The sequence below is a fragment of the Aegilops tauschii genome, chromosome 4, assembly GCF_002575655.3.
Source record: "Aegilops tauschii subsp. strangulata cultivar AL8/78 chromosome 4, Aet v6.0, whole genome shotgun sequence".
Classification (NCBI taxonomy): Eukaryota; Viridiplantae; Streptophyta; class Magnoliopsida; order Poales; family Poaceae; genus Aegilops; species Aegilops tauschii.
In genome coordinates this window covers 407,095,193-407,122,363 of record NC_053038.3, presented here as the reverse complement: position 1 = coordinate 407,122,363, position 27,171 = coordinate 407,095,193, and positions in this window count along the sequence as shown.

Here is a 27,171-nt window from a genome sequence, read left to right as displayed (position 1 = left end):
CACACCGCAAAAGAAGATTACATCGAATAGATCTCCACGAGAGAGGGGGAGAACTTTGTATTGAGATCCAAAAAGAGAGAAGAAGCCATCTAGGTAATAACTATGGACCCGAAGGTTTGAGGTAAACTACTCACACATCATCGGAGAGGCTATGGTGTTGATGTAGAAGCCCTCCGTGATCAATGCCCCCTCCGGTAGGACGCCGGAAAAGGCCCCGAGATGGGATCTCACGGGTACAGAAGGTTGCGGCGGTGGAATTAGGTTTTCGTGGATGCTTCTGTTGGTTTGGGGGTACGTAGGTATATATAGGAGGAAGAAGTACGTCGGTGGAGCAACGTGGGCCCCACGAGGGTAGAGGGCGCGCCCGGGGGGGGGTAGGCGCGCCCGCCTGCCTCATGCTCTCCTGGTTGATTTCTTGACGTAGACTCCAAGTCCTCTGGATCACGTTTGTTCCGAAAATCACGGTCCCAAAGGTTTCATTCCGTTTGGACTCCGTTTGATATTGTTTTTCTGCGAAACTCTGAAATAGGCAAAAAAACAGCAATTTGGGCTGGGCCTCCGGTTAATAGGTTAGTCCCAAAAATAATATAAAAGTGTATAACAAAACCCATTAATCATCCAAAACAGAATATAATATAGCATGAAGCAATCAAAAATTATATATACGTTGGAGACGTATCAGCGCTCCTAACCAAGCCGCCACCGCCACCGCTCTTCTTTGGCTGCCGCCGCTGCTACCTCCGTAGCCGCCGCCGCCCATCCATCCCCTTCATCTTCATGCAGGACCAGCCTGTCGCAAGTGTCGTTATCATCTACCCCGACCACTTCGTCTACTCCGACCACCGTTGGTGACATCGGCCCCGCGCTGATGGACGCCACAATGGTCGTCGAGTTCTTCTCTGCTGGCCCCTCCAACTTCTCCGACATGGCGTACAGCTTGTGCAGGTCCCTCGTCTACGCATGCATGATGCTGGCAACATCGATGCGTGCCTTCATCCACGACGTGTCCTCGGGCCTGGCAAGCCTGGCACGACGCTTCGTCAACTTCATCTTTGCCCGTCTACGCATGCCCGATGCTGGCAACACCGATGCGTTCCTTCATCCAAGATGTGTCCCCGGACTTGACAAACCCGCCACGAGCGTCGTCAACAACGTCTTCTTCCCGGTGCACCACTACTTCGATATTATTGCGCCCATGACTAACTCGGCGCCTCCTTGCGCCCGCGGCTCCACGACGAGTTCTTAGACACCGGCCACCCCGACTCGACATCGACCACGGCTTTCTCCGCACGGCTACCTCGACCACGGCTACACCGCTCATGCTCTCGGCTGCCTCGACAACGGCACAAAGGGCTATCACCTTGCTTGAGCAAATCACCGGCTTCCTCTAAAGTCAACGCGTCTCTGACGCGACATCGTCCACGACGCTCTCGCTACGACTGCGGCGGGGGGGGGGGGTGTCAGCCCGTCGGCTGCTATTCTCTCCAGTCTGACCTCCCACGACGCTCTTGTTGTCCGCGACGCTACCGCTACGACTACGGGGGATGCTAGAGATATATTTGGGTTACATGTATTTGGTAGTTTAGGATTTGTAATCCGTCTCCTACCTTATCTCTAGGAGAGGCTTCTTGGCCTCCAAGTCTTGTACTCAATATATAATCACCCTCGAGGCTTAGTTATACAATCAATGATTCCACCAATCCCTCTCTATCCCTTCTAACAAGGAGCGAGGCAACCAGCTAGGGCTGGCGCACCAATGGGTCCCTTCCTGTGACAGCCTGGTTTTTGCCCCCTCTTCTTTTTCTGATTTTGATTGCCTTTTTATTTGAATTTGGGTTTTTGAATCATTTCAGTTGGACTTAAACCCTTGGGCATACCCATGATTTTCACCCAAGTGGCTCACCTCTTCCCCAAGCCATCATTCCTTCTCTGATTAATCCCAAAATAATCATAGGAATATTTTTCTTAAATGAAAAATATTCATTTTCTCTTCAAAAACCCTACTCAGCAACATATGCTCCAAATCAACCCCCATTTTCTTTGCCCACAAATATCTAAGAAAATTCCCAAATATTCTTTGAACCCTAGGGCACCTCCTTGAGCAAAAACATTGCATCACTTTTTGGAATATTTTTGCTATAGAAAATCTTTTCTGTTCTGGTCAGAAAAGGCAGTTTCTACAGCAAGTATAATTTTCCTTGATCCAATGAGGCTGATTTTTCTTGAGCATCATTACCTTCCTAAGTGATTGCTAAACCCCAAAGCTCAGCCCTCAACTGTTACTGGATCACTGAGGGAGTCCTGGACTAAGTGGTCCTCGAGCGTTCGGCCTGTTAGCCATGGGCCGGACTGATGGGTTGCAAAGATACGAAGACCGAAGACTGCACCCGTGTCCGGATGGGACTCTCCTTGGCGTGGAAGGCAAGCTTGGCAATCAAATATGTAGATTCCTTTCTTTGTAACCGACCTTGTGTAACCCTAGATCCTCCCGGTGTCTATATAAACCGGAGGACTTAGTCCGGAGGGGATATACTCATTACCATAGTCATGCAGGCTAGACTTCTAGGGTTTAGCCATTACGATCTCGTGGTAGATAAACTCTTGTAATAATCATATTCATCAAGATCAATCAAGCAGGAAGTAGGGTATTACCTCCATAGAGAGAGCCCGAACCTGGGTAAACATTGTGTCCCCCGTCTCCTGTTACCATCATCCTTAGACGCACAGTTCGGGACCCCCTACCCGAGATCCGCTGGTTTTGACACCAACATTGGTGCTTTCATTGAGAGTTCCACTGTGTCGTCCTCGGAAGGTTGATGGCTCCTTCAATCATAAACAACAATGCTATCCAAGGGGAAACCTTCCTCCCCGGACAAATATTCGTGTTCGGCGGCTTCGCACTGCAGGCCAATTCCCTTGGCCATCTGGAGCAGATCGATAGCTACGCCCCTGGCCATCAGGTCAGATTTGGGAGCTTGAACTATGTCACGGATATCCATGGAGACTTGATCTTAGACGGCTTTGAGACCACAGCAGCCGCTCCCAGTCCCTACGATGAACATGACCTAAATCTGTCACCGGTCCGTACTCAGGAAATTGCACTTGTAACTACTCCGGCTCTAGATCCGGAGCAGATTGCGCCATCCGAAGGTGAGAAGCTCAACCCCACCTCGGAGTCCGCGGATTCCGCGGCGCTGGAGCCACACGCAGGCTTAACCTCATGTGATATCTTTGTCACTGAAACTCCGGACTCGTCTCTGGTTATAAGCTCCGAACCATGCGCGTCCGTGGATGCCGATCTCGATCAGTTATCGATCTTCGAATTCGACGCAGCAGACGTCTTCCGACACTCGCCTTTTGGCGATGTACTAAACTCATTAAAAAATCTGTCCTTGGCAGGGGACTCACAGCCGAATTATGTCCGGTTTGAACTGGAGGCTGATGATGGGGGAGAATTTCGCTTCCCACCCGCCACCCACTTCATAGCCACTGTCGAAGATCCAACCGACGTGCTTGATTATGACTCCGAAGACATCGATGGTATGGACGACAATGCCGGAGAGGAGGAGGCCCAAAACCCGTCGTTCACCAGACGACGGACGACCACTTCCTCATATGACGTATACAAGATGGATACACCTAAAGAAACTAACAACGATGACAAAGAGGGTCGAGTTGAGGACAAACCTCCTGAGACACAGTCCAGACGCCGGCGTCAGCGGCGCCACTCTAAGTCACGTCATGCAAAAGACAACAACACTGGCACCGGAGAAGACAATACTCTGGACGATGCCGAAGACAATGAAGACCCTACTGGGACAATCTCCGAACAGGATGAACGGGAAGGCAGGCACGTTAGCCCCGATGAACAGGCCATACATGACGACTCAGAGGATAGTAATTATCTTCCGCTCTCCGAGGATGAGGAGAGCCTCGGCAACGAGGATTTCATCGTGCCTGAGGAACCTCTCGAGCAGGACGCTTTAAACACCGGCTAATAGCCACTGCAAGGAGCTTGAAAAAGAAGCAACAGCAGCTTCAAGCTGACCAAGACCTGCTCAATGATATATGGACCGAAGTCCTGGCCGCCGAGGAATATGGCCTTAGTGGCCCAGCCAAAAATTACCCGAAGCGCAAATTGCTGCCTTAGTTCGATGACGAGGCGCTGAAGCCCGTACCACCAACGCGCAATGCGGCTGACCGGCCGCCACGCGGTCGGGATAACGCGGCAACTCAAGCCGAACACCAGACCACCCCACCTCGCCGTAAAGGAAGGGATAAAACAGCTCGGGGTTACACATACGACCTTCGAAAAGACCTGGACAGTAGAGCAGGACATACAAGACCGATCTACGGATCGCAAGGACGTGCCTCGATACGTGACGACGGCTACCTATTCGGACGTGACAAACCTAGTCACGCTCGGGCCAAAAACTACAAACAGACTCCATCGGAGGTACGTCGTAGTGTGGCCCAATACAAAGGCGCCGCACACCCTCTTTGCTTCACGGACGAAGTAATGGAGCACGAATTCCCAGACGGGTTTGAACCCATGAATATCGAATCATACGACGGAACAACTGATCCGCGGTATAGATCGAGGACTTCCTCCTCCATATCCACATGGCCCGTGGCGATGACCTCCACGCCATCAAATACCTGCCACTAAAACTCAAAGGACCAACTCGATGCTGGTTAAACAGTCTGCCGGAAAACTCTATTGGCAGCTGGGAGGACTTGGAAGACGCCTCCGCGACAACTTCCAAGGAACATGTGTCCAGCCACCAGATGCTGATGACTAAAGTCACATTGTCCAGCAGCCCGGAGAGTCAGCCAGGAAGCTCTGGACTAGGTTCTTAGTTAAAAAGAACCAAATCGTCGATTGTCCGGACGCGAAAGCCCTAGCGGCCTTCAAACACAGCGTCCGAGACGAGTGGCTCGCCCGCCACCTCGGTCAAGAAAAACCAAAATCCATTTTAGCCCTTACCGCTCTGATGACCCGCTTTTGCGCGGGAGAAGACAGCTGGCTCGCTCGTAAAAGCAACAACACCAGCGATCCGGGCACTTCCGAGGTCTGAGACGGCGATGGCAAGCCACGACGCAGCGAGCACAAGCGCCACAATGATAATGAAAAAACACGCAATACAACGGTCAACGCCGTATTCAGTGGTCACAAACCCGGTCAACGGAAAAAGCCACTTACGGCGAACAGAGGCGGACCATCTAATTTAGACAGGATATTGGATTGACCCTGCCAGATTCACGGCCACCCCGACAAACCAGCTAATCATACCAATAGAAACTGTTGGGTCTTCAAGCAGGCCGGCAAGCTTAACGCCGAACACAAGGGGAGGAGGCCGCCCAGTGATAGCAATGATGAAGGGTCTCACCAACCAAACACTTGGGGTCAGAAACAATTTCCCCCCGAAGTAAAAACAGTGAACATGGTAAACGTGACACACACTTCTACAAGAGAGTAGGTGAAGCACTCCCTACGGGCTGAAGATCATACTATGGCAACTTCAGTACGAAACGATCTTATTAAACCGCATACCTTGTCGGCCATTAAGCCACCGGTCTCCATTGAACAGGATCGACCAATTCAAGAGCAGAAATAGCGGTTCAGCTTCCGCCGTCCACCTCATATACCTGCGAAATTTGTATCGCGCATACATAACTGTGCACTTAAGATACCCTGGGCATTGGCGGAAGCACAATATGGACAAGCCTGCAAGCATTTCTGTCAACCTTTTTCTCTAAATCACTCTTTCCTTATCTTTTAAAACTGGTGACGCAAAGGCCAAATATCTAACTGATTCTATCGGAGTTCTGATCCGTACACTCACCTAGGGGGCTACTTCCGTCAAGGAATCCCCTCGCCGAGGACAGGCGGCGCAGACGTGCCACAGGAGGTCCAAAATAACTTTTTGTAGACCACACTCTTTATTTCGAGCCTGTAATATGCCTTTTTCCTCCGGCTTCGACCCCGGGCATGTCAAATAGCCGGGGTTGTGGTCTTTTTATCTATAAAGTAACCATTGGCATATCACTCGGATCCCAGTAAACATAATCCGCATTCAGCATTCGTTTCTTTTTCAAAAAATGAATTTGGTTCCTATGGTTGTTTCACACACATACCTCGGCATAACTTGCCAGGGGCTCGGTATGGGAAAAAATGAGTTGTCGACAAAGTCCGAACAGATTTATAGCGTACTTCAGCATCGCGAGTTTTGGCCTTATATGCATCAGCTCCGAATCATGTCTTGGGTCAATAGTTGGGTTGCCCGGCTCCTGGGCTTGCTACCTTACGTTCCGCTCTATCGGCTAGGGTGGTAAAGGGAGAACTACTGCGATTGTGCTTCTGGTTCATCTGGTCAAGCACTGCTACCTCTTGAGCACTGTGTTGGTTTTCCCTTGAAGAGGAAAGGGTGATGCAGCAAAGTAGCGTAAGTATTTCCCTCAGTTTTTGAGAACCAAGGTATCAATCCAGTAGGAGGTCACGCACGAGTCCCTCGCACCTACACAAATAAATAAATCCTCGCAACCAACGCGATAAGGGGAGGTCAATCCCTACACGGTCACTTACGAGAGTGAGATATGATAGATATGATAAGATAATATTTTTGGTATTTTTATGATAAAGATGCAAAGTAAAATAAAAGGCAATAAAAATAACTAAGTGTTGGATGATTAATATGATGGAAAATAGACCCCGGGGCCATAGGTTTCACTAGTGGCTTCTCTCAAGAGCATAAGTATTTACGGTGTGTGAACAAATTACTGTTGAGCAATTGACAGAATTGAGCATCGTTATGGGAATATCTAGGTATGATCATGTATATAGGCATCACGTCCAAGACAAGTAGACCGACTCCTGCCTGCATCTACTACTATTACTCCACACATCGACCGCTATCCAGCATGCATCTAGAGTATTAAGTTCATAAGAACAGAGTAACGCTTTAAGCAAGATGACATGATGTAGAGGGATAAACTCATGCAATATGATTTAAGCCCATCTTGTTATCCTCGATCAACAATACAACACGTGCCTTGCTGCCTCTACTGTCACTTGGAAAGGACACCGCAAGATTGAACCCAAAGCTAAGCACTTCTCCCATTGCAAGAAAGATCAATCTAGTAGGCCAAACCAAACTGATAATTCGAAGAGACTTGCAAAGATAACCAATCATACATAAAAGAATTCAGAGAAGATTCAAATATTGTTCATAGATAAACTTGATCATAAACCTACAATTCATTGGTCTCAACAAAAACACCGCAAAAGAAGATTACATCGAATAGATCTCCACGAGAGAGGGGGAGAACATTGTATTGAGATCCAAAAAGAGAGAAGAAGCCATCTAGCTAATAACTATGGACCCGAAGGTCTGAAGTAAACTACTCACACATCATCGGAGAGGCTATGGTGTTGATGTAGAAGCCCTCCATGATCGATGCCCCCTCCGGCAGAGCTCCGGAACAGGCCCCAAGATGGGATCTCACGGGTACAGAAGGTTGCGGCGGTGGAATTAGGTTTTTGGCTCCGTATCTGGTAGTTTGGGGGTACGTAGGTATATATAGGAGGAAGGAGTACGTTGGTGGAGCAACGTGGGGCCCACGAGGGTGGAGGGCGCGCCCAGGGGGGTAGGCGCGCCCCCTACCTCGTGGCTTCCTGGTAGCTTTCTTGACGTAGGGTCCAAGTCCTCTCGATCATGTTCGTTCCGAAAATCACGTTCCCGAAGGCTTCATTCCGTTTGGACTCCGTTTGATATTCTTTTTCTGCGAAACTCTGAAATAGGCAAAAAAACAGCAATTCTGGGCTGGGCCTCCGGTTAATAGGTTACTCCCAAAAATAATATAAAAGTGTATAATAAACCCCAATAATGTCCAAAACAGAATATAATATAGCATGGAACAATCAAAAATTATAGATACGTTGGAGACGTATTAAGCATCCCCAAGCTTAATTCCTGCTCGTCATCGAGTAGGTAAATGATAAAAACAGAATTTTTGATGTGGAATGCTACTTGGCATAATTTCAATGTAATTCTTCTTAATTGTGGTATCAATATTCAGATCCGAAAGATTCAAGATAAAAGTTCAATATTGACATAAAAATAATAATACTTCAAGCATACTAACTAAGCAGTTATGTCCTCTCAAAATAACATGGCCAAAGAAAGTTCATCCCTACAAAATCATATAGTTTAGTCATGCTCCATTTCCGTCACACAAGAATGCTCTCATCATGCACAACCCCGATGACAAGCCAAGCAATTGTTTCATACTTTAGTAATCTCAAACTTTTTCAACCTTCACGCAATACATGAGCGTGAGCCATGGACATAGCACTATGGGTGAAATAGAATATGATGATGGGGGTTATGTGGAGAGGACAAAAAGGAGAAAGTCTCACATCAACGAGGCTAATCAATGAGCTATGGAGATGCCCATCGATTGATGTTAATGCAAGGAGTAGGGATTGCCATGCAACGGATGCACTAGAGCTATAAATATATGAAAGCTCAACAAAAAAAACTAAGTGGGTGTGCATCCAACTTGCTTGCTCACGAAGACCTAGGGCACTTGAGGAGGCCCATTGTTGGAATATACAAGCCAAGTTCTATAATGAAAACTTCCCACTAGTATATGAAAATGACAAAACAAGAGACTCTCTATCATGAAGATTATGGTGCTACTTTGAAGCACAAGTGTGGTAAAAGGATAGTAACATTGTCCCTTCTCTCTTTTTCTCTTTTTTTGGGCCTTCTCCTTTTTTATGGCCTTTCTCTTTTTTTATATTCCTCACTTGGGACAATGCTCTAGAAAATGATGATCATCACACTTCTATTTATTTACAACTCAACGATTACAACTCGATACTAGAACAAGGTATGACTCTATATGAATGCCTCAAGCGGTGTACCGGGATATGCCATGAACCAAGAGTGACATGTATGAAAGAATTATGAACGGTGGCTTTGCCACAAATACTATGTCAACTACATGATCATGCAAAGCAGTATGACAATGATGAACGTGTCATGATAAACGGAACGGTGGAAAGTTGCATGGCAATATATCTCGGAATGGCTATGGAAATGCCATAATAGGTAGGTATGGTGGCTGTTTTGAGGAAGATATAAGGAGGTTTATGTGTGATAGAGCGTATCATATCACGGGGTTTGGATGCACCGGCGAAGTTTGCATCAACTCTCAATGTGAGAAAGGGCAATGCACGGTACCGAAGAGGCTAGCAATGATGGAAAGGTGAGAGTGCGTATATGTTGGGGAACGTAGTAATGTCAAAAAAATTCCTATACACACGCAAGATCATGGTGATGCATAGCAACGAGAGGGGAGAGTGTTGTCCACGTAACCTCGTAGACCGATAGCGGAAGCGTTAACACAACGTGGTTGATGTAGTCGTACGTCTTCACGATCCGACCGATCAAGTACCGAACGCACGGCACCTCCGAGTTCAGCACACGTTCAGCTCGATGACGTCCCTCGAACTCCGATCCAGCCGAGTGTTGAGGGAGAGTTTCGTCAGCACGACGGCGTGGTGACGATGATGATGTTCTACCGACGCAGGGCTTCGCCTAAGCACTGCTACGATATTATCGAGGTGTAATATGGTGGAGGGGGGCACCGCACACGGCTAAAAGATCGTTGATCAATTGTGTGTCTATGGGGTGCCCCCTGCCCCCGTATATAAAGGAGCAAGGGGGGAGGCGGCCGGCCTAGGAGGAGGGCGCGCCAAGGGGGGAGTCCTACTCCCACCGGGAGTAGGACTCCTCCTTTCCTTGTTGGAATAGGAGAAGGGAAGGGAGCAGGAGAAAGAAGGAAGGGGGCGCCCCCCCTCCCTAGTCCAATTCGGACTAGTCCATGGGGAGGGGTGCGGCCCCCCTTTGGGGCCTTTCTCTCCTTTCCCGTATGGCCCATTAAGGCCCAATACGAATTCCCGTAACTCTCCGGTACTCCGAAAAATACCCGAATCACTCGGAACCTTTCCGAAGTCCGAATATAGTCGTCCAATATATCGATCTTTACGTCTCGGCCATTTCGAGACTCCTCGTCATGTCCCCGATCTCATCCGGGACTCCGAACTCCTTCGGTACATCAAAACACATAAACTCATAATATAACCGTCATCGTAACGTTAAGCGTGCGGACCCTACGGGTTCAAGAACTATGTAGACATGATCGAGACACCTCTCCGGTCAATAACCAATAGCGGAACCTAGATGCTCATATTGGCTCCCACATATTCTACGAAGATCTTTATCGGTCAGACCGCATAATAACATACGTTGTTCCCTTTGTCATCGGTATTTACTTGCCCGAGATTCGATCGTCGGTACCTCAATACCTAGTTCAATCTCGTTACCGGCAAGTCTCTTTACTCGTTCCGTAATACATCATCCCGCAACAAACTCATTAGTCACAATGCTTGCAAGGCTTATAGTGATGTGTATTACTGAGTGGGCCCAGAGATACCTCTCCGACAATCGGAGTGACAAATCCTAATCTCGAAATACGCCAACCCAACAAGTACCTTTGGAGACACCTGTAGAGCACCTTTATAATCACCAAGTTACGTTGTGACGTTTGGTAGCACACAAAGTGTTCCTCCGGTAGGGAGTTGCATAATCTCATAGTCATAGGAACATGTATAAGTCATGAAGAAAGCAATAGCAACATACTAAACGATCGAGTGCTAAGCTAACGGAATGGGTCAAGTCAATCACATCATTCTCCTAATGATGTGATCCCGTTAATCAAATAACAACTCATGTCTATGGCTAGGAAACATAACCATCTTTGATCAACGAGCTAGTCAAGTAGAGGCATACTAGTGACACTCTGTTTGTCTATGTATTCACACATGTATTATGTTTCCGGTTAATACAATTCTAGCATGAATAATAAACATTTATCATGATATAAGGAAATAAATAATAACTTTATTATTTCCTCTAGAGCATATTTCCTTCAGTATAATCCATGGACTCAACATTAGTCATAAATAACTCACATACTTATTGCAAAAATCTACAAGTCATCAAAAACCAAGCACTACGCGCATGCTCCTAGGGGGATAGATTGGTAGGAAAAGACCATCGCTTGTCCCCGACCGCCACTCATAAGGAGGACAATCAAAGAACACCTCATGTTTCAAATTTGTTACATAACGTTTACCATACGTGCATGCTACGGGACTTGCAAACTTCAACACAAGTATTTCTCAAATTCACAACTACTCAACTAGCACAACTTTGATATCACTACCTCCATATCTCAAAACAATCATCAAGCATCAAACTTCTCTTACTATTCAAAACACTCATCAGAAAGTTTTTACTAATCTTGAATACCTAGCATATTGGGATTATTTAAGCAAATTACCATGCTATTTAAGACTCTAAAAATAATCTAAGTGAAGCATGAGAGATCAATAATTTCTATAAAACAAATCCACCACCGTGCTCTAAAATATATAAGTGAAGTACTAGAGCAAAAACTATATAACTCAAAAGATATAAGTGAAGCACATAGAGTATTCTAAAAATTTCCGAATCATGTGTGTCTCTCTCAAAAGGTGTGTACAGCAAAGATGATTGTGGTAAACAAAAAAAATAAAGGTTCAAATAATACAAGACGCTCTAAGCAAAACACATATCATGTGGTGAATAAAAATATAGCTCCAAGTAAAGTTACCGACGGAAGTAGACGAAAGAGGGGATGCCTTCCGGGGCATCCCCATGCTTTGGCTTTTAGGTGTCCTTAGATTATCTTGGGGGTGCCATGGTCATTCCCAAGCTTAGGCTCTTGCCACTCCTTGTTCCATAATCCATCAAATCTTTCACCCAAAACTTGAAAACTTCACAACACAAAACTCAGCAGAAAATCTCGTGAGCTCCATTAGCGAAAGAAAACAAAAGACCACTTCAAGGTACTGTAATGAACTCATTATTTATTTATATTGGTGTTAAACCTAATGTATTCCAACTTCTCTATGGTTTATAAACTATTTTACTAGCCATAGATTCATCAAAATCAGCAAACAACACACGAAAAACAGAATCTGTCAAAAACAGAACAGTCTGTAGTAATCTGTAACTAACGAAAAATTCTGGAACTCCACAAAATCAGCCAAAATAGGAAGACCTAGAAAATTTGTTTATTGATCAGCAGCAATTGGAATCAATATTTTATCACGTTCTGGTGGTTTTTAGCAATTATTTTCGTGAACAGAAAGTTTCTGGAATTTTCTGCAAGATCAAATAACTATCATCCAAGAGGATCCTATAGGTTTAACTTGGCACAAACACTAATTAAAACATAAAAACACATCTAACCAGAGGCTAGAACAAATATTTATTGAATAACATCAAGGAAAAAAATGGGTTGTCTCCCAACAAGCGCTTTTCTTTAAAACCTTTTAGCTAGGCATTGATAATTTTAATGATGCTCACATGAAAGACAAGAATTGAAGCACAAAGAGAGCATCATAAAACACGTGACAAACACATCTAAGTCTAACATACTTCCTATGCATAGGCATCTTATAGAAAAACAAATTATCATAGCAAGCAAAAACTAGCATATGCAAGGAAGCGGAAAGGAACAATAGCAATCTCAACATAACGAGAGGTAATTTAGTAACATGAAAATTTCTATAACCATATTTTCCTCTCTCATAATAATTACATGTAGGATCATAAGAAAATTCAACAATATAGCTATCACAAAACATATTCTCAACACGATCCACATGTATGCAAAGTTGACACTCTTCCAAAATAGTGGGATTAACATTAACTAAAGTCATGACCTCTCCAAACCCACTTTTATCAAAAACTTCATAAGATTGAACATTCTCCAAATATGTGGGATCTAAAGTTGACACTCTTCCAAACCCACTTTCAGTATTATTGCAAACACTATTATCAATCTCATATTCATCATGGGGCTTAAATAAATTTCTAAGATCATAAGAAGAATCACCCCAATCATGATCATTGCAACAAGTAGTAGACATAGCAAAACTAGCATCCCCAAGCTTACGGTTTTGCATATTATTAGCACAATTGACATCAATAGAATTTATAGTAAAATCATTGCAATCATGCTTTTTATTCAAGGATCTATCGTGAATCACTTTATAAAGCACTTCATCACAATTTTCAGATTCACGAATTTCAAGCAAAACCTCATAAAGATAATCTAGTGCACTCAACTCACTAGCAATAGGTTCATCATAATTGGATCTCTTAAAGAGATTAGCAAGTGGATGAGGATCCATAAACTTTTAGCAAGCGAAGATGCAAGCAAAAATAAGACACATGGCAACACAAGCAAACGAAAGGAAGAGGGCGAATAAAACGGCAAAGGTGAAGTGGGGGAGAGGAAAACGAGAGGCAAATGGCAAATAATGTAATGCGGGAGATAAGGGTTTGTGATGGGTACTTGCTATGTTGACTTTTGCATAGGCCTCCCCGGCAACGGCGCCAGAAATCCTTCTTGCTACCTCTTGAGCACTGCGTTGGTTTTCCCTTGAAGAGGAAAGGGTGATGCAGCAAAGTAGCGTAAGTATTTCCCTCAGTTTTTGAGGACCAAGGTATCAATCCAGTAGGAGGCCACGCACGAGTCCCTCGCACCTACACAAACAAATAAATCCTCGCAACCAATGCGATAAGGGGTTGTCAATCCCTACACGGTCACTTACGAGAGTGAGATCTGATAGATATGATAAGATAATATTTTTGGTATTTTTATGATAAAGATGCAAAGTAAAATAAAAGGCAATAAAAATAACTAAGTGTTGGAAGATTAATATGATGAAAAATAGACCCGGGGGCCATAGGTTTCACTAGTGGCTTCTCTCAAGAGCATAAGTATTTACGGTGGGTGAACAAATTACTGTTGAGCAATTGAGAGAATTGAGCATAGTAATGAGAATATCTAGGTATGATCATGTGTATAGGCATCACGTCCGAGACAAGTAGACCGACTCCTGCCTGCATCTACTACTATTACTCCACACATCGATCGCTATCCAGCATGCATATAGAGTATTAAGTTCATAAGAACAGAGTAACGCTTTAAGCAAGATGACATGATGTAGAGGGATAAACTCATGCAATATGATATAAACCCCATCTTGTTATCCTCGATGGCAACAATACAATACGTGCCTTGCTGCCCCTACTGTCACTGGGAAAGGACACCGCAAGATTGAACCCAAAGCTAAGCAATTCTCCCATTGCAAGAAAGATCAATCTAGTAGGCCAAACCAAACTGATAATTCGAAGAGACTTGCAAAGATAACCAATCATACATAAAAGAATTCAGAAGATTCAAATATTGTTCATAGATAAACTTGATCATAAACCCACAATTCATCGGTCTCAACAAACACACCGCAAAAGAAGGTTACATCGAATAGATCTCCACGAGAGAGGGGGAGAACATTGTATTGAGATCCAAAAAGAGAGAAGAAGCCATCTAGCTAATAACTATGGACCCGAAGGTCTGAAGTAAACTAGTCACACATCATCGGAGAGGCTATGGTGTTGATGTAGAAGCCCTCCATGATCGATGCCCCCTCCGGCGGAGCTCCGGAACAGGCCCCAAGATGGGATCTCATGGGTACAGAAGGTTGCGGCGGTGGAATTAGGTTTTTGGCTCCGTATCTGGTAGTTTGGGGGTACGTAGGTATATATAGGAGGAAGGAGTACGTCGGTGGAGCAACGTGGGGCCCACGAGGGTGGAGGGCGCGCCCCCTACCTCGTGGCTTCCTGGTAGCTTTCTTGATGTAGGGTCCAAGTCCTCTGGATCATGTTCGTTCTGAAAATCACGTTCCCGAAGGTTTCATTCCGTTTGGACTCCGTTTGATATTCTTTTTCTGCGAAACTCTGAAATAGGCAAAAAACAACAATTCTGGGCTGGGCCTCCGGTTAATAGGTTAGTCCCAAAAATAATATAAAAGTGTATAATAAAGCCCAATAATGTCCAAAACAGAATATAATATAGCATGGAACAATCAAAAATTATAGATACGTTGGAGACGTATCAAGCACCTCAGTAGAGAAAGCCGAAAACTGACTGTCATGATGCTGCGAGAGCTGGTCAACCACTCGATGACTTATCGGAATCTTTCACGATTCCCCCGTATTATACGAAGGACCTTTTTCTTCATGTCATATATGTAACGCACCATATTGAAATAAGCCGTACACATACCAGGGGCTATATCGTAGTCCCCCCTATAAAACTCCTATGGCTAAGTGAAAGTGTTAATGCCTTATAGTCCGATTGCCTCGTTCACCGCATTGGCACCTCCTTCACGGACCAAAACGTTGGGTCAAGACTGATCAGATGCTTTTCCGAACACCCCCGTATTTCCTACGAGGGGCTGAAGCCGACGACTAGAAAACGTTTAGATCATATACAAACGGCCGCATAGGAGGAACAATTGCCTTTAGGCAAAACTAAAATATAGACTGATTATAAAAATTGTCTTTTACAATTCGCATACACTTCACTCGAATACTATGCCTTTCAAACATTGCCCCTCTATCAAGCGGGCAGCCTCTAAGACGTCCTCAAAATAATGCTCTGGTGCGTGATGGTCCTTGTCCTTCGGTGGACCCTTTGCTACAACATCGATGGCCTTCATCTTCCCCCAGTATGTCTTGATACGGGCAAAGGCCATCCGTGCACCTTCAATGCACGCCGACCGCTTAACGGCGTCGATACGTGCAACGCATCAGCAAGCCGCTGCACCAAGCCGAAGTAGCTATTCGGAATAGGCTCAGTCGGCCACAGCTGGATTATGACGTTCTTCATGGCAGCGCCGGATATCCTATGAAGCTCAGCCCATTGGGACATCTGTTCATTCAGCAGCAGAGGGCGTTTTGATGCACCAAACTGTGACCAGAAAAGCTTCTCCGTTGCATATCCCTCTTGCGCTTGGTAAAACTGCGCCGCATCGAAAAGCTCTTCGGCAAGTCCGAAAACACGTCTGGAGAGCTCCACACTTGGTTAAGCTGAGCATAATTCGGATCACCGAACTTAGTCTGTAATAAATGGGGCTTACCAGCCGCAATCTCCCCAGCTTGCCGGATCTCCTCATGGGCCGCTCTAGATTCGGACCGCGCCTCTTTCGCCTCTCGCAAGGCCTTGTCAAGATCAGCCGTTTTGGCTTTATTCTCCTTCTAGAGGAATTCACAGCAGCTAGCAGCATTTTTTAGTTCGAGCGCCATCGTGGATATTTTCTCCTCGTCTTGGCGCCGAGCAGCCTGTTCGGCCTTTAGCTTGGCCGATGCCTTTCCGGCAGCCGCATTACTAAACCGGGCCTGCTCCTTGGCCCGGGCTAGCTCCGTCTGAAGAATCTCAACTGCGGCGGCACCATCTGCAGCCATGCATATCCCAGTATACAATTTTCAGCGTCATGCTTATATTACAAACACGTATGTGTAATGACTGCTCCAAATACATACATTGCGACTCATCAAGACGCCTATTGATTAACGCAATATCATCCCCTGCCACATCAAGCTTCCGCTGCAGCTCGACAACTTCTATAGTCTGGGCAGTCGTCAGGGGAGAAACAGCCTGTGTTCCAATTAACCAAATTATTCCCTGAGCATATCTTTTTGATCCTCTGATCGCCTCCCATGGGAAGCCAACCCGAGTCTCAGGGGCTACTATCTATACACAGGTGCATTTTGCGAATAAAATACAGTTGAAAATATTACATCACAAACCTCGAAGCCTCTTAGCAGGATCACGAAGGCTTCATTCAATCCGCTCTTCACGGACAGAATCCTCTCAACCACCGTACCCATCAAGGTACGATGTTCCTCTGAGACAGATGATTGTTGCAGCATACCCCTCAATATATCCAGCGCTGCCGGATCTTTGGAAGCCACTGTAGGAGCACGGCCTCCCTTTGAAGGAATCCGTTTACTCGTCTCCAGAATCATCTCCGGCTGTAAATCGGATAGTCCGGGACCTTCATTGTCGGCCCCTGTACCCCAGGCGATCGGGGGTTCACCTTCGGGTAATGTCTTTTTCATCTCTCACGCTGCTTGTTGATCAGGAGAAACCCTTCGGGACAACACTTCGAAGTCGTCCGCCTTATTGGGCGAGGAGGCTAGGGGAGGCATCTCGCTTTCCATCATCTCCGGGAGAAGATCTCCCGAGGAAGAGGATTGTTGAAGAAAACTGTGCGCCGAACTGCGAAGATATATATATATATATATATATATATATATATATATATATATCACATGTTACTTCGGTAACAGGAAAGGAACGGGGTGTGCTTAAAGCCCCCTAGTTCACTTACGATTTGGTCGAAGGCTTGCCCTCGCGGCGGAGCTGTGCGACGGTGTCGCCTTCCAATCCCGAGCCGCCCGACGATGGCATTCTGCCTCTCTTGGGAGCCTTTTCCTCCCAACCTTCGGAGGCGGCCCTTTTCTTGCTATAGGGAGAAGGGACGCTTGCTTCTCCTTCACCTTTGTCTTCGGGCAAGGAAACTTTGATTTCTCCGGACTTGGTGTCTAATTTACCTTCATAATGGAGGCCACCTCTGGTCTTCCCACTCTCCACCTTGCCCTCCTTCACAGGCACCTGGTACGGTGCCGGGGCCAGCATCCTTGTTAGCAGGGGGTCCGCTGAGTGTTCGGGAAGGGGGGCCAGACACCTAATTCATTCTGCTTTCTTTATCCAGCCCTGGAAAAAACACGGTTTACTCAGTATCTTATCGCAGGATACCTGACTAAAAGGTGTTCGAAGGTCGAGTTCTTACCGCGGTATCCGCATGGTTGCGGTCAAGGCCGATGTCTTCGGTGGTATCCGGCCACTGTTTTCGTGTCCCGAAAAATAATTTCCACATTCCTTTGTGCGTAGTTCCGAAGAAGTGTTGAAGAGTCCTTGGCCCTTCTAGATTAAACTCCCACATACGGAGAGGCCGTCTCTGGCACGGCAGGGTCCGACGAACCAGCATTACCTGAATAACGTTGATAAGATCGATGTCCTTCTCAAGGAGGCTCCGGACGCGGCTCTACAGAGTCTGCACCTCATCAACTGATCCCCGGTCCAATCCCTTATTAATCCATGATGCGAGCTGAATCGGAGGGCTGGATCGAAACGCGGGCGTAGCCGCCCACTTGGAACCACGGGGCTCGGTGATATAGAACCACTCCCGCTGCCATAAGTCAAAAGATTCTATGAAGGATCCTTTTAGCCAAAGAGCACTATTAAGCTTGCTCACTGTGGCACCACCGCAGTCCGCCTGCTTCCCCTCTATCACCTGCGGCTTCACATTGAAGGTCTTGAGCCACAAGCCGAAGTGCAGAGGGATCCGGAGGAAGGCCTCACACGTGACGATGAACGCCGAGATGAGAAGAACAGAGTTCGGGGGCAGATCGTGAAAATCCAGCCCGTAATAGAACATGAGCCCACAGACAAAGGGATTAAGGGCGGATCCTAACCCTCGGAGGAAGTGGGAGACAAACACGACCCGCTCACCGGATCTGGGGGTAGGGATAACCTGCCCTTCAGCGGGGAGCCGATGGAGGATTTCTGCGGTCAGATATCTTGCCGCCCTAAGCTTCGCAATATCCTCCTCTGTAACAGAAGAAGCCACCCACCGGCCTTGAAGGCTGGATCCGGACATGACTAAGGCTTGTGGCGATCGAAACTTGGGTGTTAGAACTCGAGGTAGCAAAGGCTGAGGAAGAAGCAAGCGTGGAAGAGAGAGACGGGTCTGCACCCCTTTATAAAGGCTATGAGTATCGAACACCTCCTCCTGGGCCTTAAAACTTGCCTATTCCCAAGGAGTTGTACCCAAGAGACGGTTGGGTTACCCACGTCCGTGTTGATAAGAATCCCTTAATAAGGGGACACGATCTCAGCTTGGATAAGACGTGCCTATGAAGCCGTGCTTCAAAACGCGGGGTGTCAGGCCAACAAATGGTTCAAAATAATGACCAGGTGGTGACGTGGCATAACGCTATGAACAGTTGTAAGCGGATTGGACTCGTGGAATATTATATTCTCTGCGGTTGTGTGTGGTATGTGTGTTACAGGTCCGGACACGACCATTACGTCCGAAGACTATCTTGGAGTTCGGAGGGAGGAACTCGCCTTGCAATGCCGAAAACAGATCTAAGCGCCGGATACCTTGTCATTGAAGCCAGGTTCAGGGGCTACTGAGGGAGTCCTGGACTAAGGGGTCCTCGGGCGTCCGGCCTATTAGCCATGGGCCGGACTGATGGGCTGCGAAGATACGAAGACCGAAGACTGCACCCATGTCCGGATGGGACTCTCCTTGGCGTGGAAGGCAAGCTTGGCGATCAAATATGTAGATTCCTTTCTTTGTAATCGACCTTGTGTAACCCTAGATCCTCCCGGTGTCTATATAAACCGGAGGACTTAGTTCGGAGGGGATATACTCATTACCATAGTCATGCAGGCTAGACTTCTAGGGTTTAGCCATTACAATCTCGTGGTAGATCAACTCTTGTAATACTCATATTCATCAAGATCAATCAAGCAGGAAGTAGGGTATTACCTCCATAGAGAGGGCCCGAACCTGGGTAAACATTGTGTCCCCTGTCTCCTGTTACCATCATCCTTAGACGCACAGTTCGGGACCCCCTACCCGAGATCCGCCGGTTTTGACACCGACAATCACTCACAGTTAACTCCACAATTACTGTCCAGAAACTTACCATGAAGTAAAACACGCACCTACAGCCCCTGGGCTCAACTCAAAGTGTTGGAACGACCCAAACCACTAAGGACTACACACCAGACATGAATTTATGGCAACTCGTGGCTCTATGTCATAGTTTGAAAGGTGACCACGCGTGTACATGATGCCAATGTGCTAGTCGACGCGCTCTAGATGCCGCCGCGTGCTCTGTTCAGTGCGTGCTCGCTTCCCTGACCGTCGCACCTTGCCAGACCGCGCCATGATCCTCATCTCGACCCACTTAACTCCTCGCTGGCGCTCGCCGACGCCGGAGCTCACCGCAGCGAACACGGGCATGGCCCAGCCAACCCAACAGTGCGCCGCGCCACTGCGCTCGTCGCCACCCCCGCCCCTGTGTTCGTCTCCGCCCTCCCACAGTGCCCGTGTGAGCTGCGTCGCCTTCTTCCCCTCTCGCTGACGCCGTTCGTCGCCGGGCACCGTGTCCAGAAGCCCTCCGGAGGAGCCCGATCCCCTCACCTCGCTCGCCTATAAATACGGCCACCCCCAGCCTCCTCGAGCATCACCAACTCCTCCTACACACTCCACAACGCAGTAGAAAGCCGCAGCCAGGCCGGGTAGGCCTCGGGCCGCCGTCCCCGAGCTCGAGCTCACCGGCGATCCCCGCGGTTCACCCCCACCGTTCCAGCCCCTCCCGACCTCAAGCCACTCTTCCAGAGCCTTCGTGGTGCTTCACTGGTGCTGTCCGACCCCGTTGGAGCCCCTGGTATAGCCCCACATCGCCGTAGTCTCCAATTTCCGGCAACCTCTGCTTCCTACCGCCGCTGGAGAAGCTCGTTCCGACCCCGTGCGACCACCTCTAGCTATTCTACGGGTACGGGCAGGTGCGCCTCAACCTCCGCTTGCTTCCTATCCTTCTGGATCTAGCCGCCGACCTGTCCTCGCCGGAGAAACGCCGGCGCATCGCCGCCCCGCCTCTGCTTCTCTCTCTCTCTCTCCCCCCTCGCACCTGACCAGCGGGGCCCACTGTCAGCCTCTCCACTCGTGCCCGAAGCAGTACGAGTGGAGGTGTATTCAGAGAATACGCCATCGATGTCACCCCCTGGTTTCTGTTTTATTCAAATTTAATTCAAATTATCCAGAGAACTTCAAACAGCCACAACTTTTTAACCTTAAGTCCAAATGAAGTGATTCTTTTTTACATTGTGTTCTTAATGAAAAGGCCTAGCAGCTCACCAAAAATGAGATTTTTCTCTGCTGTCTAGATTTTCTGGTGATTTTCAGAGTGTTTCTTGATATTTTCTTTCTCTGTTTTTAATTATTTTCAGAAGGTGAAGCTTGTCTTGAGGATCACTAGGAAGAGTGTGAACCTCATCTGCACTAAGGCAAGCGACAACAACATTTTCATGGTGCCATCTCAATATTTGTGATTTCCCAACTTGAATAATGATTTAGTTCATGCATTTGAATCACTTAAATAAATATTTATTTCTGTTGAATGCTTGTTTTGTTTGGTATGCTTAGTTTACAGTAGTTTGAGACTAACTAAGTTAGTTTAAGTTAGTAGAAGTAATATTTGGTTATGTAGAAATAAATGACTATGAAAAAGACTAGTTTGGTTAATATTTTCTTAAGTGAGAAAATGGAATATTTTATGTTAATATCATGGTTAAGTTTGTTGAATTATAATAACCAGAGAAGTGGTAGGAGTTTGCTGATGATTATGGTTAGTGAAATACTTGATGAGGTTGATCCATTTATTTCCGATAATATGTGATGCATAGCGGAAGGTTGCATTTTCATGGCATATCATGACAACAGTTATTTTAACTTTGAGTTAAACCTGATAATAACTCAACTTGAACATATCGTTGATCGGGTCATGGTGCCATTGAATCGAGTTTTTCCCAGTGCAACCACATTTGCCTTTATGGGAAGGCCTTTATTCGGTCCGTTGTCATGCCTCTGGTGGGTACCTCCAATGAGGGAAGGTTATGGGCGTGCATTACCCTGGCCCGGTAAGCGGACATAACCTTGTGTGCCCATTTGTTGTTATGGTACCTTGTCCCCGTTTGGGACTGTTTATGTTTTGCCACGACGATGGCCGTTGATGCCTTTGGTAGGCACGGGGCCACCCAGGACTTAGCCCAGTGGGGAGTAAGTCGGAGTGGCCGGGAGAGTGTCATGGAAATGGGAGGGTTTCGTCGGAATGCCCTTGGTCCACCCGAATGGGAGTGCGAGGCCATGGATTCCGTGGTGTGGGTAAAGTGCGCTACCTCTACAGAGTGTATTTAATCTACCGATAGCCTCGTCCTCGGTTACGGACAGAACTTGGAAGTAGGTCACACCATGGATCAACATTTTAAATAATCATGCACACTAATGTTAATCACATGGCACTGTTGGAAAGATGATGGTTGAGAAACTATGTTGATGATGGGAACCAAAGTGTTGGTTCCGTTTCTTGATGATGGAGACCAAAGTGTTGGTTCTGTTTGTGAACCGAGAAAGATCACCGTTTGGTTACGAGGTAACCCGTTTGGTAAGAAAGTCCGAGGGACTTGAGACACGAGATTATGTTCACCGCATTCCTAGTATGATTTTGCATTGATGATAATTTGAATAAATATCATGATATTGTCTGTCATTATGTTTATGCTTGTTGTGAGCTTGCAAGTACATTCAATGTACTTACCTAGCGTGTCATGCCAGATTTCAGGAAAGTTTCATTGGACCAGAGTGCTGCCCGAGTATAGATCGTGTCCACATTGGTGTCCCTGTGCTATGGAGTCCCGCTTCGTCGTCGTTCTGTTGCCGTGTAGTTGTTGTGGTCGAGGCCTGTAGTTGTTGTTTTCGTCGTCGAACCCCTATATCTTCACAATGTTGATCGTCAAAGCTTCACACAACCCATTGAAGGGATTCATGTTCCAAATGCTGCGACTCCTGCTTATCCTCTGGCTGGCAATATGCGTGAGCCACATCGTGCCAACACTGAAGCCACCGCCAGTACAATTGCTCAAAGGCCTCGGAAGTGTTCTCGTGTCCTCAATGACCGAGAGCTTCTAGTTCCCTTACATCAGAAGCAGAACAAGCATCATGACCGGCTAAAGCGTCAAATGCAGAGTATCATGGTGAACGTCAATCACATCAGAAACTTGGCCACCAAGAACTCATTCGTAGCTCATGAAGCCTGTCGGTGGTCTTGGAAGAGTCTCACCTTGCTATGCCCTGAAGAAAATCTTCGCGAAGATGGCTTCACAGAAAGCTTCAAATTTGACTCAAGACCTCCACGCAATGCAAGTCGGCGCCGCACTCCCTCAATAGAAGATTCAGAGTATTCCTCTTCGGCTGCGACTGTTGTTGCGAGAGTCGTCGATGAAGAAGACGACGCCACTTCCCCAACCATAGCTTCACTACATCTTGATGCTACACCAGGCCCTTCTGCACCACCGAACTCCAACGTCGACCCTGCACCTTCTTCTACTCCTGATGGGAACGAGTAGATGCTCTATGTCTTCAAACCTTTTTGGTCCTTACTGACAAAAGGGGGAGAAGCGTATGAGTTGATAGTCTTCAAGCGGGTCCTTATGGGTGGTTACTATATTTTGCCAAGTGCTTACAACTCTCGTCTTTTGATACATTTGGTTCCTTGGGTTGTAACACTTAAACTTGATGGTCGTCTGCTACATTTTTCTGCTACTTTGTGATGCGATGATAAATTCCGCATGAAGTCATTTCGCAGACGTCCATTTTTTTGCATGTCATTATCTTCGTTATATCTTTATATGCATGATGAATTGTCTTCATAAGTTGAAGAGGATCTCCACAAAGTAAAACCTGCCATGTGCATTTGCATTCAAAAGCAAACTACTTATATGCACATCTTCAAGGGGAGCCTTTTGCCACTCATGAAGACAATGCCTTAATTCTTAAACTTTCACATACTTTTATCCCCGTTGAAAACTTCAACCAGTTTGTCATCAATCACCAAAAAGGGGGAGATTGTAAGTGCATCTAGTGCCACCCCTAGTTGGTTTTGGAGTATTGACGACAAACTTGGTTGAGGGACTAATGTGTTTGTGAGAATTGCAGGATAACATAGGTAGTAGTCCCTCATTGATTCGGTTTACCTACCAGAGATGACCCCTAAAAATGTGTGAAGACATGGAAGACAATGGTGGTCTGTAAAGATATTCACAACGAAGATTATGACTCGAGAAGATATTCACGTGAAGACTATGGAGTGCGAAGACATATTTGTTTCGTAGTTTCCTTTTCTTCTTTGTTGAGTCAAAGGATCCACCGCACTGTTAAGAGGGGTCCAAGTGAACAAAGTAAGAGTGACTGATGTGATGCTCAACCAAATCCTATGTCTTCGAGCGAAGACAGTGAGAGCAAATCTTATCCAGAGCTGGATGAGTCAGCTTTACTTGTAGCCCAAGTCAAGCTGCCGCGTGCGTTTGAAATCTGACCGTTGGACACGTGTCAGTTCCTTAGTGACCCAGGGTCATTTTGGACAAATCAGGTCGGGTTGCCTCCTGGCTATAAATAGCCCACCCCCTACAGCATAAGTTGGTGGCTGGTCAGAGTTAGTTCACGGCTTTTGTCGTTTGAGAGCAACCCACCTCCGAAGCATTTGAGAGAGAGATCCTTGCGAAGACAAAGCCCTAAACACCCAGAGCCAAAGAGTGTTAGGCATCACTGAAGTCTTTCTGTCCGCGTGATCTGAAGACTTGTTACACTTGAGGACTGTGAATCCTCCAGCCGGTTAGGCGTCGCGTTCTGAGCATCCAAGAGTCATTGTGGATTGCCGCTAAACGAAGTCTGTGAAGTTTTGGAAGTCTACCTTGAAGACTTACCAGAGTGATTGGGCGAGGACTAAGTTTCCTTAGCTCAAGGGGAATAAGGTGAAGACGCGGTCTTCTGAGTTGAATCTCAGCTTCCCTAACCAGACATACAGTTGTCACAGCAACTGGAACTGGTCCAACAAATCCCTCTCCTCACCAAGCAACTGGTTCTATCTCTTACCTCTCTTTACTTAAAGTTTTTCTTCGTGAAGTCATTGCCTGCTTGCTTGAAGTCATTGCCTGCTTGCTTGATCTGATTGACTTCATTGTGTGACGACTATTGTTGTTTGGCTTCATACTATCTTCCATCCTGATCCTTTCTACCTAGCTGCTAATAGTCTTCGTGCTTTCATTTCATTGCTTACTTGACTATGGCTTGTCTAGTGTAGTCTATCTTCCGCTGCATATCAATAGGTTCATTTCTACTGTTTGTCTTCAAAGCCCTAGTGTTTTGAAGACTTTCATAAAAATCTCCTATTCAACCCCCCTCTAGTCGATAACTAGCACTTTCAATTGGTATCAGAGCGAGGTGCTCCCTTGTTTTGTGTGATTCGGTTTAACCACCTGGAGTTTTAGCTATGTCGACTGCAGGGATAATCAAAGTCTCCGCTGCGTGCCCTGTCTTCGATGGCACTGATTACCCCTACTGGAAGAATAAGATGCGCATGCATCTTAAAGCCATTGATGTCGAGGTCTGGTATGTCGTCAAGAACGGCGTTCCCAAGGCCGGTGAAGGTGTCACCCCTGCTGATGTCAAGAAGTTCATTCAACTGGATTCTACTGCCAAGAACATCATCTGTGGTCATCTGACCAAAGGACAGTATGGTCGTGTGAGTGCTCTGGAAACTGCGAAGGTAGTCTGGGACTGGCTCTCCAAGGTCAACAAAGGCGTCTCAACCCAGAGAGACTCAAGGATCAGTGCTCTCCGCAACCTCTTCACCCGCTTCAAGAGAAATGACAATGAGAATGTCCAACTGACGTTTGATCGCCTCACTGACATCACAAATGAGCTTCATGCACTCGGCGCCACTGAGATCACCAAGCATGAAATCGTCAAGACACTCTTGAGATCACTCGACAGCTCATTTGACACCCTGGCCCTGATGATTCAAGAACGCCCTGACTTCAAGACTCTCGATCTGTCTGACATACTTGAGAGGCTCAACACACATGAGTTCCAGTTATCTGAGAAAAGAGATATCTATGGTCCCAACTATGGCCGAACTCGCGCTTTGAAGGCAAAGGCTGTTTCCTCATCTGAAGAAGAATCTGACTGCAATTCTGGGGATCCTAAAGACATTGGAAAGGAGCTTGCTATGCTTGTGAAGAAGTTCCAGAAATTCACCAAGAAGAAAGGCTTCAGAAAGTCTCCAAGATCCAGCTCGAGAAATGATGAAGCTTCTACTCATGACCACAAGAAGAGAACATGCCACAAGTGCAAGAAACCTGGTCACTACATCTCTGAGTGTCCACAGTGGGACAATGAGAACAAGAAGAAGAAGAAGAAGAAGAAGAAGAAGAAGAAGAAGAAGAAGAAGAAGAGCAAGGAATATGATTCTGATGACAAGAATAAGAAGAAATCCTCAAAGTCTTCTTCCAAGTCTTTGTCGAAGTCTTCATCACACAAGAAGAGCTCAACAAGCAAGGCTCGTGCATTTGTTGGTAAGGAGATGGATTCAGAGGAGTCTACTTCTGAGGAGGCGGAGTCTGAGGAGGAGTCCGATTCAGGCGTGGCAAGCCTGACTCTAGCTTCAACATATGTCGCCAAGTCCATCTTCAACATTGAAGACAATGGCCTCGTCACCAACACTGATGCTAATGATGAGGCTGACTCTGCTCCCACCTACTGCTTCATGGCACGTGGTGCCAAGGTAAACTCACGCGATGCTTACTTTCAAACATCAAGTGAAGATGACTCTGATGGTGAATCCAAACCTAGCTACAAAACACTGGCTAAAATTGCAACTGAACAACAGAAAGCTATGGAACATATTCAAAAATTGTTAGACAAAAGCGATGACCTGTTGGACGCGGAAATGACCCGGTCTCAGTCCTTAATTGAAGACATCAAAAATCTTCATGTTAAGTATGAAGAACTTGAAAGTCGTCATGAAATGCTCTCAACAACTCATGAAAAGCTTTCCTACGATTATCTTCAAAGAAAGCAAGAACTTGAGAACTTGAGAGCGGCTCATGAAGATCTTCAAAAAGAGAACGAGTCACTTCGCGCTCAACAGATCAGTTCTGCTCAGGAAGGATTTGAACCACCATATCTAAAATGTCTTGAGCGTGATAACGTTGTCTCTATTGCTGAATGTTCTACTGCTGCTACTATTGCAATATCTTCAACTGCTGATGTGGTAACTAACCCCTCGACTAAGGACACCACTACTATTGCTGATGAGAACGCCAGGTTAAAGACATTGCTTGAGACAGGTATGTACAAAAGTCTCAAAGGGCATCAAACACTATGTGATGTCCTCAAAAAGCAGATTCTGAACCGAAACCCTAGGAAAGAGGGTGTTGGGTTCGAGAGGAAAATGAATGTTGATGGTTCTTACTGGAAGCCTGAGCAGTACCCCAAAACCACAT